The 13,724-nt window shown below is 51.8% G+C and overlaps 1 protein-coding gene across 1 annotated transcript in view; it reads right to left on the bottom strand.

The window, feature by feature from the left end:
• Window positions 1-13,724, bottom strand: part of RAB6B (RAB6B, member RAS oncogene family) — a 58,657-nt gene that overhangs the window by 32,943 nt on the left and 11,990 nt on the right. The window lies entirely within an intron of this gene.

The raw sequence follows: 13,724 nt of genomic DNA, 5'->3' as shown, positions 1-13,724 counted from the left end.
ACGCTCACCTGGAAATACTGCCTTGCCCTTGGTCACAGGCTAGGATGGGGACATCCTCCTTTATTTCAGCCTGGGCACTGATGAGGAACGTGGCTTTCCAAGGAACCAGAGGGCAGGGGAAGTAAATGACTCCCCAGCGTCTCTCTTGGGCAGGACTATTTTTCATAACGTGTGCCTGACTGTCCAGCTCCTCGCAGGATGTTTAGCATCCCCGGACCTTGCTGGGTAAATGCCTTCAGGATCCCCCGTCACCGTGACAAGCCTGAACTCCCCTGCACATTTGCAAATGCCCTCTAAGGGGCAGTAACACCTCCAACGGAGAACCACTGGTATGGCTAAAAGAACCAGGAAGTCTCTTGGGAATCCCATAAATGCTGCTAATTTCCCAAATTGCAGGGTTTGGCTTCTGACCTAACCCTGTGCAGGTCCCCTGAGGCCTGGCTGTGGCGGAAATGCCTGCTGCAGCATTTGTGAGCATCTGGGTGGGAAGGAAGGGCGATAGGAATATTTGTTAGGTCAGGCCCAGCAAGGAGTGCTACTCCGTCCCACCGAGTCTCTGCCATGGCCCTGGGAGGCTCAGAGGGGGACCGGACCAGCTGAGCTTGGCTCAGAGCTCTTTGTGCTCCGGGCTGCTGAAGACAGATAACTCTGGCAGGGAACGCAAGACAGCCAGCGCCCAAGAGCTCTCATTCCACCTCTCCCCGATTCTTGGACGGGATGTCCACAGGCTGGGCCTGGAAGGGTGGCTGGTCACTGCCTGGATGGAGCAGGGCAACCCAATGGGGTTCCTCTGGGAAAGGTCCTTTTCCAGTTCGGAAGCCTCAGTAGTGCACCAGGTGAGTGCAGTCCTCTCCCAACAGCCAGCACTTGTAAGGGAAGGGCAATTGTCTTCCACAGGGAGAAGACACACTGCTCGGTTCCAGGCCTCCCAGACCTCACCCTTCGCGTCTTTTCATTGGGCTGTTCCTGATTTGTATCTTTCATAGTAAAACTGTAATTGTAAGTAGAGTGCTTTCCTGAGTTCTGTGAGTTATTCTGGTGAATTATGGAACCTGAGGAGGGTCGTGGGCACCCCCAGATTTGCAGTCAGCTGGTCAGAAGTGCGACTGCTCCTGGGGACCCCACTTACAGCTTGCGTCTGAGGTGGGTGGCAATCTAGCTGGGGACTGTGCCCTTAAACCTGGGCAGCCTGACACCAGCTCAGAGTGGGTAGCGCCAGGACTGAATTGCAGTACACCCGGTGGTGTCAGAATAGCCTCGTTTCTCTTCTCAGTATCTCTGGGGTGAGCAGTAATACACCCAGGATCTCTTGTAAGTTTACCTGGAAACTGCCCTTTGAGCTTCTAACAAAAGTTAAATCTGTAAAGTACTTTCCAATTGCTTTAAATCTCCACTCAAACTCACACAAAGGTGAGAAGTCGGGGCTTCCCACACCTGGAGGATCAGCTCTGAGGCTCTGAGGCCACAGAAAGGCCTGGCTGGGAACTGCTGAGGGGGGACCGACCACAGAGTGAAAAGTGGAGCAACCCGAGCCAGCAGGAGGAGGACGAAATCAGGGAGCGCACGGCATCCTCCTTTTCCAAGAGACAATGGAAAGTTCCTTCCTCCTCGGGAAGAGAGGTACTGCAGGGCCCACTGGTAGCTCCCCTCTGTGGTGACACACAGCACCTCACACCTTGGCAAAAGGGACACGGTCCTCTTCTCCAGCGGGCTCTCCCCTGGGGCAGCTGAGCAGGCAGGGAGGAGAGACAGCGGAATCCCCAAAAGCCACTAAAGGAACAGGAGGTTCACGGAGGAGCTGAGAGATCAGAAAGCCCTGCAAGGCTTCTCTGCCAAGTTCCCCTTCTTGGGGCGCCAGCCACTGCCAGTGGCTTCACAGTGGCTTGCAGGGCGACTGCTAGGTGGGAGGAGAAAATGCCAAAGGAACAAGTAGTGTCCCGGGACTGTGCAGGAGGAACTTTTAGGTGTGGGGTCCTGGCCAGTGCCAATATTTTCTGAGCTTTCTCACAGTCACCGTAACAGGCAACACCTGAACCCTGTATTTACGGAGCGCGTCAGGCACACCCCAAGGCTGTGCCAGGCACAGATTTACACGACAGCAGTAACCAGAGGAGACGGGACACCCGCCTACCTGAAGCTTGCAGGACTTCTGTGTTTGCAGCTATGCTGTACTAAGCCCTTAAGACCACCCTGGTTAGTCCCCAACCCTGAAGCAGGTACTCATGCACCCCCATTTTATACAAGGGGAAACGAGCTGACAGCTCCTTGCCTAGGGCCAGAGCCGAGCAGCGCCAGGATAAGGTGGTCGGACCAGGGACTGAGCTCCTATCCCTGACGCTCCTCAGCGTCTTTGGGTCATGCTGGGTTTCAGGATTCTGCTGGGTCATTATTGCCACCACTGTAGATGTCACGGAGCTCCGGGAATAGCCTTGCCAAGTCAAGGCACCTTTTTCTTGGGATGGGCTGGAGGCAGGGCCTCTCCCTACTCAGGCAGTGCTTGACCCAACCTGCAAGGCCAGAAACTGGGAATTCAGGCACGGGTTGGGCAAACGGAGGGCTCAGCAAAGCAAGGATGGGTGGGTTAGGACACCTGGGGCCCAGCACACCAACTGAGGCCTGGACTGAATGACAGCCTCGTTATCAAAAGGGGATGATTTCTTCCCACTCTTCTAGGTGGTTTTTCTCATTTCTCAGAGCAGAAGCCCTCCTCTTCCTTACCTCAGAGCTTCCCCAAGACCACCCATATTCTTTCCATGGCTGCCAGGACAACATGGCTCAGACCCTGTCTGAACCTGTCAGCTTGGCCTCCCTGCTAAGAGGCCTCTAACGGCTCACCCTCCCCGCGGCCTCAGTGTGCACCCTTTACTGCAGGCAGGTGTGCATCAGCACCACGGCTGGTGTGTCCTGCCCCGGCCCCAGCTTGAGCCAGGCCTCCACCTTGACCCATGGCCCCAGGGCTCCAGGGTGGGGCTCACCAGCCTGCAGGGGACCAACCAGCCCTCAGAGCAGAGCCCAGGCAACACTATGCAGCACCAACAGCAGGAAAGGTGCCTCCATGCTTTGTCCCTAGGGCCCTGAGGCGGAGCTTTACAAAGGAGCCCCTCGCCCACTGCTGCCCTGGCATCACGTAAAGGAGCTGGCTGCGTAAAGGGGCCGCCCCACGCACTTCCTGACCCCACACCCCACCCTCAACAACTGCTCTGGGTGGAAGGTGCTGGAACCTGGGTATGAAGAGCCTGCACAGCCCACCTACCTGGCCACTCTCGTCTCACCGCAAAGAGCAGCGTGACAGCTGGAGCCGTCAGCTGACGGCACCACCACTGGGCCAGCCAAGGGGAGGTCCAAGAGGACAGCGCATTCAAGCAGCTCAGACAGGGCTGGGTAGAGGGAGGGGGGGGGAGACCCTCCCCCTGAGGTCCCCTGCCCTCCTGAGGCCCCTTGCAGCCTGTGGGAGGGCCGCCTCCCACACAGCCCTGTCCTCAAGGTCATACTGTCCCACTGCCCTTCTAACAACTGCTCTCCGACACCACTGCAGCAACGTGGAGCTCCTTCCCAGGGCAGAGATTCAGCTCTATTGGAAGGATTTTATTAAAAATAAGCAGGCAATCATTATTGAGCTTTTCTCTCTCTGCTCACGGCTCAGCAATATGCTTATCATCTTCTGGTGGTTTAATCCCACATGATTAAGCAGGGAGACATTTTCCCTCTTTCACCCAAATGAGGGTGAGAAAATGCATTCCTGAGCACTTATTAGGAACCTCTAGAAAGAAGGAATGGAAACGCTAACTCTTACTGGGATTCTGCTCAGCGCCAGACAAGAAATTCTTAGGTTTCCTCATTAATCCTCATCATGATCCAGTGAGGTGGTTCGTATCCCCAAGGTCACATGGCTGGGAAGCAGTGGAGCTGACATATAAAACCAGATATGATGCCAAAGACCTCACCTCATGAATGACATTGCGCTGGTTTATGGGAAGGTCTGACCAGCAGCAAAGTGGAGATCACAAAGGGCGGGGGCCCAGGGGGCTGGGCATCAGGAAGGCTGCAAGGGCAGCTGTTGAACTGTGGGAAGCGGGGGTCAGAGGAGACCAGGTATTTCGGGCAGAGGGAACAGCGGGAGCAAATGCACACAGGCAGGAAGATAAAAAGCTTGTGCAAAGAGATGGGAGGCAACAAGGTCAAGGTCATTTCCCCTGTCCTTTGGCTCAGGGAAAATGGGGCCAGACCAGGTGTGTAAGGAGAGGGGTAAACAACAAGCACTGTTCAAGGAAGCTACGTGTGGCCGCTGAGTTGATTTAAACCAAAATCCATCTATGGGGCCAGTTGTAGAGGAAGAGAAGGGACGGACCGATAGAGGCAAGCCCGGTGGGCCAGGGGCTAGATGGCCAGGCCATGTGGCCACACCAAAGAGCACGATTCTCTCCTAGGGGCGGCAGGAGCTCCCGAAGGGTCTTAAGCAGAGAGGTGGTGGGAAAGCTGTGGCAGCTCATAATGGCCACGATGGCTCACAAAATATGCCCCATACCACGTGCTCTTCTTAGAATGTACCACAGACACTCTATCCAGAGGTAAATCTGTGGGTCCGTGACTGTGGCAGAAATGGCACCGTGTGTGACTCAAGGCGAGGTTAGAAAAGGCAGCACAGCTTCAGTCTGGAATGCTCCAGCTCCCTCACACTCTGAAAGCTAGCCCTTCAACCCAGCCACCATGCTGTGAGGAAGCCCAAGGCAGCCTACACGTGGGAGAACCTCCACGGAGGCCTCCAGCCAGCAGCCAACAGCCAGAAGACCTGTGGGTGGGCGAGCCTTCAGATGACTCAAGTCCAGCCTTGGAGCCATCAAAGTGGAACAGAGGCACCCTTTCCCCGCTAGGACCTGCCCAAATTATAGATTCCTGAGCAAAGTAAATATTTTCATCCTCTTGAGCCACTAAGTTTGGGGTGGTTTGTTATAGAGTATTAGGTAATCAGAGCAACAGTTCTGTGCTTTAGGAAGAAAACTTACACTTCTAAGGGGGGAAGGGCCTATAGGGGCCAGATTGGAGGCAGGAATCCAGCGAGGGAAGGCGGATCTCAGTTAAAGCAAAGGCAGTGGCGCTGGGGAGAAGTGGAGAGCAGAGGAGAGTGACAGGACCTAGTAACTGGTCAGACTCAGAGGAGAGCCCAGGACGCCTCCCTGACACCTGGCTTTGTGACTAGCACACGATGGGTCCATTCCTTAAGCCCAAGCGAACTGGACAAGAAGCAAACACCAGGTCATCACTCTGGATTCAGGTCACCCATAAAAGCTTTCTTTAAAATTGTCAGACCAAAGCACAGATACCAGCACTACATTCCGAAAAAAATCATTACATAATGATGGGTAATAATCATGCAACCTCATGAGCTGAGGATCTAAGCTTATTTTCCATTATTGATGTCACCACGGAACAGTCCTTTCCTTACCCACATCTAAGCTTCGGGCCCAGAGGTCTTGCAAACCCGTGGGCTGTCCCGATGAGCTCAGTTCCACACACCCTGGAAGTTCAACCAGTGCAAGGTGGCCCTTCATAGCCAGCTAGCAGTACCCACCTGGACCTCACCCATGGGGGCCACTCACTCCACCAGCCTCCCATGGGCCCCAGTCCCCATCTCAGTGGCAGGTCCCAGGTAAATAGATTTTTGTACATTCAGGTGGCTTCTAGGTAGCCGCAGTGGACGTGAGGCCTCTCTGTTCATTCAACAAACACCCAGTGGGGGCTTACTCTGTGCTAGGCCCAGGCTAGGCCCAGAATTCATAGTGAGAAGCAGATGTCCTTCTGCCCTACAGCAGCCCTCACCCAGTGGCAGAGCCAGATTCAGGTGCAAACACCTAAGATGTGAGGCAACTTGAGAGGGGGTACCAAGAGGCCAACAAAAAGGTAAGGCCACTCTCTGCTGGGGAACTGCAGAAGCATCCTGCAGGCGGTGGCATTTGGGCTGGGTCTTGACTGGTGAAGACAAGGCATCAGGGGGACAGCATTCCCAGGAGAGGGACCAGAGGGGTCTGGTGATGTGAGGCTGAGGTGTCCTCTGCATACAGCTGTCCCTTACCCACATCTCACCATGGCTGCCACGTGAAGCCAGACTCCCAGGGCTTTGGGGTCAGTGCCTATGAGAGTTCCCGGGCATGGCTGGGGCCCGGGCCACAGGCTGACAGCTGAGTGGGCTGTGAGCACCCAGACTCCCACTCCGACACTGTCTTGCTCCAGGAAGGACCCCTCTCCGCCCTGTCACCTCCACTGCGGGTGAGGGTGGAGGTGGAAAGACTGCCGTGAGGGCCAGAAATGGGGCAATATGTGAGGCAGAGTGCAAGAAGTTCGCTGGAGACCTGGTAGAGGGTCTGCCAAGACCCGGCAGTGTGTGCCCCGCCCCTGGGGTCCCCCCCGCCGAGCCACACCCGAACCTTGCCCCACCATCTGTGCCCAGCTGCTCACTCACGTTTGCCGCCCACACCAGCGCAGGGGCGCTGCTGGATGGTCCGTGGGGTCTCCCCTGGTCCTCCTCGGGGTCACAGAGCTGGGCCCAGGGTGGCAGGCAGGAAAGATGTGGCAGACCTCACTGCCATCTCTAGGCTGCCCTGGCGGGCTGCCCACCTCTCAGACACTTGTGTTTTTAGGAAAGCAGTCCCCATGCCACGGAAAGGGTCTCTGCATTCTTGGCCCATAGCCCCATCAGCCTGCCCAGGTCAGAGAAGGTCCGAAGCTGTCACAAGGTGGCTCTCGGGGCTGAAAAGGCAAATCTGCTTCCCCAGGGCTCAGACCAGCAACCCATTCCTACGATGGGCCCAGCTAACTCAGGTGTCCCATCAGCTCAGTTTCCAGAACACAGATGGGAAATGCTGGGGAGTGCTGGGAAGGAGGCCAGTCCCTTCCTGGTCCAGTGTCCCTGCCCTGCAGGAGCCTGGGGAGATGGCTCCACCAGTCCCATGCACCTCCCTGCCTACAAAGTCCCCCATTCCTGGCCTGACCATGAGGTGCACAGCCCCCAGGCCCTGTGGTGATAAGACGAACAGCTGGAGACACCAGCTTCATCTGTCTGATCCTTGTTTCCTTTTGTTCTATTTTCACAAACCAGAAAACCCAGCCCTGCTCTCCTGCAAGGTGGAGAAGCGTGGGGGGCTGGGCACCGGGGTCCTGCTGCACACCCCACCCTGCCACCTCACGCTCAGAAGAGCTGCTGCAGAACAGAGCTCTGCCAGCTCCTACCTGAGCCCTGAGGGGCTGGCTGGCTCACCATAGGCTAAATGAGGAAACACGTGAAAATCCCATTTCAAACCATCCCCCCAAAGACTCAGGCGGTAATTAAGAAATATGTAAAGCTCTTAATTGGACACTTTAATTAAGTGTGTTAATTCCCTCTGCCGGAGGATGCTCAGTCACCTGGGCCTCACCCGGGGACCCAGGGAAGACAGAACCGAGGAGGGAGGAGGGGGGAGAAGCGGAAGGAGTGGTCACAGGACAGTGGTAGGGGCTGGTCTGGCCCAGGCCCTTTCTCCTACTCCAGCTGGGAGCCTGGTCCATCCCCGATGCTCTCGCTTCCCCACTGTCCTCCAACTGTCCGCATCTGCTCTGTCTGAGCCCAGTGATGCCAGGAAAGCCTGCCCTGGGTCAGTCGCTGTGGGGTGTCATCCACTCCCTTCCCCCACCAACATATTATCTCACCTCTGCCGCTCACTGAGCTAAGAGGTCATTATTCCAATGAGGTCAGGCTAGATGGTCTTTAAGGGCTGCTTCCAGTCTGAGGCGAGTGACAATGCTTACCAAGACTGAAATGCAACTGGATAAAAGGACCAAGGGAGGGGCTCATTTCCAGCTGTGGGCGGAGTCCCTCTGACCCTTGGGTCTCACTAACCTTCAAACATTTCATCCCATTCCCACTCCCACCCCCACAGGCCTAGAGCCCTGAGAGCCCAAGAAGGGTCTGTGCTCTGCTGTCTGCTCTGGTGGGAGGGCGGAGGGGCACAGAGGCCAGGGAGGGTGCACCAGGCTGTGCGTTGGCATGACTGCTGTGCACAGGAGAGCTCACACTCATCTGATAGCCTGGGTTAACCCTCTCCTTCTTTCCCCCACAAAAGGATCACTGGTGACTATATTATTTAAAATAATATCAGGATACAGTAGCTACCTATCAATAACAATAGTGGATAGCTGCCCAATTCCTCTGAATGCCCCTACTGTGTTGGGAAGGTCTAAAGCCATCCTCCCCAATGCAAGAGCCTCCCTTGCAGCTCTGTTGTAGGCATCCTACCTAGACTTCTCCCATCAGATGCTCACGTGAGACTCACCAGAAATGACCGACATGAATCTAGTGAGGTGTGGGATGTCCCTGGATTCTGATGTGGGTTTCAACACCAGCCTTTGACAGTATCCAGCAGAGGGACTGCGTCTACCCCTGGACCAGTGCTGGTGTGAGTCAGGCTGCTGCTCCAAGCCTGGTTCTCTGACTCTGACCCTCCCAGAGACTCTGTGCTCCCCAGTCATTGCTCTGATACACTGTCTGCTTGAATCAGCTGGAGAGTGAGAGCAGACTTCTCTTATTTGCAACTAAGAATTTTAAGAGGGATATAAGGGAAAGGATAAATAAGCTAAAAAGAGAAGGCTGGAGCAAAAAGTTTGTTCACAGACATACATCTTAAAATATATTACCTGATCATTAAAGTCAGACTAAGAAAATGCCTGAGCTCTCTGGAGGTCAGAGCAAAAAAGAAAGCTAACGTGATCAACTGTACAATTCTCAGTATTCATAAGACAAGACCAAACTAGTTGTTAATGATGAGCTTGTAATAAGAGCTGGATAGCAGAAAGTTCTTGCAAAGACTCCAGAGTGCAGAAATCATGCAGCAAATTTACGTTTATATAATTAATTGTATGAACATCACAGATGAAAATCAAGAATACTAACTAGGGTTTCCCTGGTGGTGCAGTGGTTGAGAGTCCGCCTGCCGATGCAGGGGACACGGGTTCATGCCCCAGTCCGGGAAGATCCCACGTGCCGCGGAGCAGCTGGGCCCATGAGCCATGGCCGCTGAGCCTGCACGTCCGGAGCCTGTGCTCCGCAACGGGAGAGGCCATAGCAGTGAAGGGCCACGTACCACAAAAAAAAAAAAAGAATACTAACTAGACAACACTCCTGTCCAAGCCAGTGTTCTCACTTATGGGCCCAGACCAGTGTCCCCTACAAATAAATGATTAAATGAAAAAACAAAGACCCAAGATGTTAGCTTCTGGTCATCAGATTTATCTTCTCACTGGAAACAATCAAAAGACAGACAAAATATATGAAACTGATTTTCAAGACAGTACATAAGGGCAGTAAAGGACAGTAAACCCTGAGAGACATGAAGCAAATCAAGTGAGCCCCCCAACTGCCCCCAAATTGTTGCCTTGAGAAAACTTCAGGACATGGCACAGGGAATGGGGAGATAGAGCTGAGAGTCTGGAGAAAACACGTCAGCCGAAGTTCACAAGAGAGGAAAGAGGTGCACAGAGAGAGAGAGAACACCAGAGGTCTGCGAAGTGGCTCTCTTAAGTCTTCAGCTGAGGACTGATCAGCAAAGGTGTGTAAAGAAACTGCTCAAGACTTGGGAAAGAACCACCCAAATGGATTAAAAAGGAAACAGCACCTGGCATCTACATAGGCCTGGGATAGTGCCTGTTCCTACCAGCCAGAGTGAAAAGCTTCCTCATTCATGGCACACTGGGGAGAGAACTCTGAAGGGCTATGCCTCAAAAGTGGGAAATAATTAGCCCCAGACTGAGCACCACTCCAGTCCCAGCTAACAAATCCTAAGAATTTACAGGAATACAAAAACCATCCAATACACAACATGACAAAATTCACAATGTCTAGCATCCAATAAAAAATTACCAGGCATGAAAAGAAGCAATAAAATAAATCCTTAATAAGGAGAAAAAAATCAGTCGAAACTGACACAAATGTTAGAATTAGCAAACAAAAATATTTAAAAAAACAATTATTATGACTGTATTTCATATGTTCAAAAAGTTAAACAGAGATATGGAAGATATTTAAAAAGACACAAATCATCCTTCTAGAAGTAAAAACTACAATGTGGGAAATGAAAAAATACACTAGATGGGTTAGCAACAGATTAATCCCAGATTAAATGCAGAAGAAAAGATCAATGAACTTGAAGACAGAGTAATATCTAAAATAAAACACAGAGTAAAAAGAATAGAAATAAATTACTGGAACACTAGTGAGCCATAGGATGACATCAAGTAGATTAACATACATGTATTTGGAGTTCTCGAAGAATTGAAGAAAGTTTTACTGAAAATATTACAAATTTGAGAGAAAATGTAAACCACAGATCCAAAAAGTTCAACAAACCCCAAGCAAAGGAAACATAAAAGACACCACACAGAGGCACATCATAATCAAATTGCACCAAATCAGTGATAAAGAGAAAATCATAAAAGTAGCCAGGGAAAAATGACACACTATATACAGGGAAACAAAGATAAAGAAGACAGCAACTTCTCCTCAGAAACAATGCAAGTAAGAAGACAATGGAGCAGTATCTGTAAGGTCCTGAAAGAAAAACTTATCAACCTAGAATTCTGTAACTTTCAGATATATACTATATAACATCTTTCAAAAATAAGGATGAAATAAAAACTTTTTCAAATATTCAAAAGCTGACAGAATTCATCAGCAGCAGATCTGTACAGGAAAAAGTGAAATGACACCAGATGGCAATGTGGGTCCACATAAAGGAATAGTGAACACAGGGAATGGTCACTACATGGGAAAATGTGTAAGATTTCTTTTGTATCATTGAAATCTCTTTAAAAGATAACTGACTGTTTAAACAGAAATAACAAGAATATATTGGATCACAGGCCTAAGAAAATATAGAATAAAAATCTTTGTTACCTTGTCAGAAACCATGCAAACCAGAAGAAAATGAAGTGACATCTCTGAAGTACTGAAAGAAAAATATTGTCAACACAGAATTTTATACCCAGCAAAAATATTTCAAAAATGGAATTGATATAAAGAAGTCAGATGCCAAGACAATTTCTTGCTAGCAGATCTACAACACAAGAAAGGAAGTTCTTTGGGCAGAAGGAACAAGACACCTACACACTCACGCTTACATCACACATGGTCACACACAACTGACAGGCCTGGATTTTAATCTTGGCTCTGCCACTTATTTGCTGTGTGATCTTGAGTTAGTTACTATACTCTCTGAGGCTCAGCATCCTCATTTGTACAATGGAGGCAGAAGTGCCTACCTCACAGAAGTGCTATGAATCCCACAGGAGCAGTAAAATGTTAACATTCTGGGTGGAAGGCATGTGAGAAGCCTTCATACTAGTCTTACAACTTTCTATAAGCCTAAACTTATGTCAAAATAAAAAGTTAAAGGAAAAAACGAAATATGACGATTTTTAAAATTATGCACACACACACATATGTATGTTATATCCCTGTCTCAGATTCTGCACACATTCAGGAAATGGCTTGTTCTGATTAAACATTGTGGTCAACGTGAAATTTTCCTAAGGAAATAGAATATAACTGTACTTGGCATCAACAGTCTTCACCAAGAACAGGGACCTAGCTGGGCACTGGGGAACTGCTGTGAGCCCTTCTAACCACAGGCCAGGAGATGGAGTAAGCCTGGACAGGACAGCTCGGTGGGCAGAACCTTGGCATAACCACCTAGAGCCTTATGCTATCTAAGTGAGCTCATGCTCACTTAGATGCATGCAAACACACACACACACACACTCTCTCTCTCTCTCTCTCTCTCTCTCTCAACCCAGCAAGCACCAGAAGCCCTGGTGGGGGGGGGGGGACTCTCTAGTACCCCTGGTGTCTTAGCTACGAAACTGAGAACCTCATCAAGGATGACGTCTTCAGGATTTCTTGAAAACCACTTGAGCCTGAGCACACAGCTCATGTGGGCTGCAGAGTTCCTCCCCACCATGGCCAGCTCACCCACTGTCTGGACCCTCTCTACCTCACTGAGTCATCTTGAACACTCTTCTCAGCTTCAAAGAGGTGCTGGGTCTCCCCTCCAGGTCCCAACAGCAGTAGCAGCACCTGCTAGCTTTGAGTGCTAGCCACTCTCCACCCCCAGCTAGAACAGGAGCTCCCGCCTGCAGTGCACACACTCTGGCTTGGCTTCCCTGGACAGCCAGACCTGGATGGGCAGGATGCACTCCATTCCAATTGGCTTGAGGCTCAGCCCAACTCTAGTCCGACCCTACGCTGGCCAATCGTGTCACATGTCTGAGTAGCTGCATGGGTGCTGTGAAGAATTCAACCATAGTGAGGATATGTACGTTTGAGAGAAGGAAGAAACACATGCTAAATTCCCACCACCAGCTGATCTTTTGACAAGGCTGGTGTTAATGCAATTTGGTAGTTTATTAAACTGAGAGGAACTCTTGGTTCATCCACAGCATGGAGGTTGGCAAAGTAATATACGTACATGCTCACATTTATACTTCTCTTCCTAAGGCAAACTGCTGGTGGCATTGCTATTAAAAGCCTCATTCACAGGGAGAGGACAGTGGGGCAGTGACAATGTGTAGACAGAGCGCTGAGAGCCATGGCTTGTGTTTTCCAGGTTATCAGCTGAGGTCCAGTCAGAGGGGCCTTGTGACAGTGGACCCACAGCCCCCATCCAAGGGGGCCCAGCTGTTGCCTGGCCATGAGATCAAGCTTGCCCGGTCAGGTGGAAGGTGGCCTCAAGGTCACAGGCTGCTGGAGGCATGGCATCCTTCAGAGGAACCCTGGGCTGGCGCTGACCAAGGGTGCTGACTCCAAGGCCTCCCCGAGCACAGGGAGCTGCTCCCGCACTTGTGGGGGCCCAGCGCCCCCTCCTGTCCCTGCATACCCTCACACAGCCTGCTCACTCTGTGCACCTTGCTGCTTTGCCAAAGAGGAAATGGGCACAATCCCAGCCCCTGCATGTCCAGAGCCAGCTGGTGAGGGAAGAGTGGATGTGGAGACCTCCCCATTCAGTCACTAGAAAGAAGACCCCTCCTGCCCTCAGGATGGGCTCAAGGGCACCTGCTCAAGATTCACCTGGAGAGTACGGATGGCCTTCCAGGTGAAGTTTAGAGACAAGGACCATTGTTTCGGGGGTGGAAGATGCACTCTAGATCTCCGGACCCCTGGGCCTGAGAGTGAGCACAGGACCACCCAGCAGGCAAGGAGGATTCTTTGTCTCCAGCCCTTGTGGACCAGAGATGACTGCTGGCCAGGCACTGGGGTGGCCGGAGGGCCAGGTTGGGGAACAAGAAACTGGGCGTATATTCAGGTCTGCCCCTGGACTTGGACGCCTGGGTACCAAGAAGATGTATCCAGGCTCACTTGTCCCATCCCACAAGCTCCAGGTCCTTAAGGAGCCCTTCTCCAAAGCAGCACCCCAGAGGGTGTGAGCCATAGAGGACTCTGGAACTAATTCTGTCCAAGCCTCTCACTGAGCTAGGAGATGTGAGGTCAGAGAAGAGGGGCCGCTTGCCCAGGATCACATGACCCCAGGGTCACGGCCAGATAGTAACTCCTGGTGCACAGCCAAGAGCTCCACTTCAGAGGTTTGCCTGAACCCATCAGGCTTATAGAAGTATGCCCAGGACAGGAAGATCATGCCTCCTGAAGCCACAGTGGAAACACAACACGGGAGGAGCAGCAGAGATTAAAACTCACAAAGGCCCTGAGG

This window comes from Globicephala melas, chromosome 4 (assembly GCF_963455315.2).
Source record: "Globicephala melas chromosome 4, mGloMel1.2, whole genome shotgun sequence".
Classification (NCBI taxonomy): domain Eukaryota; kingdom Metazoa; phylum Chordata; class Mammalia; order Artiodactyla; family Delphinidae; genus Globicephala; species Globicephala melas.
Note: the sequence above shows the minus strand (reverse complement) of the source record. Positions and strands in the feature narration are given on the sequence as shown.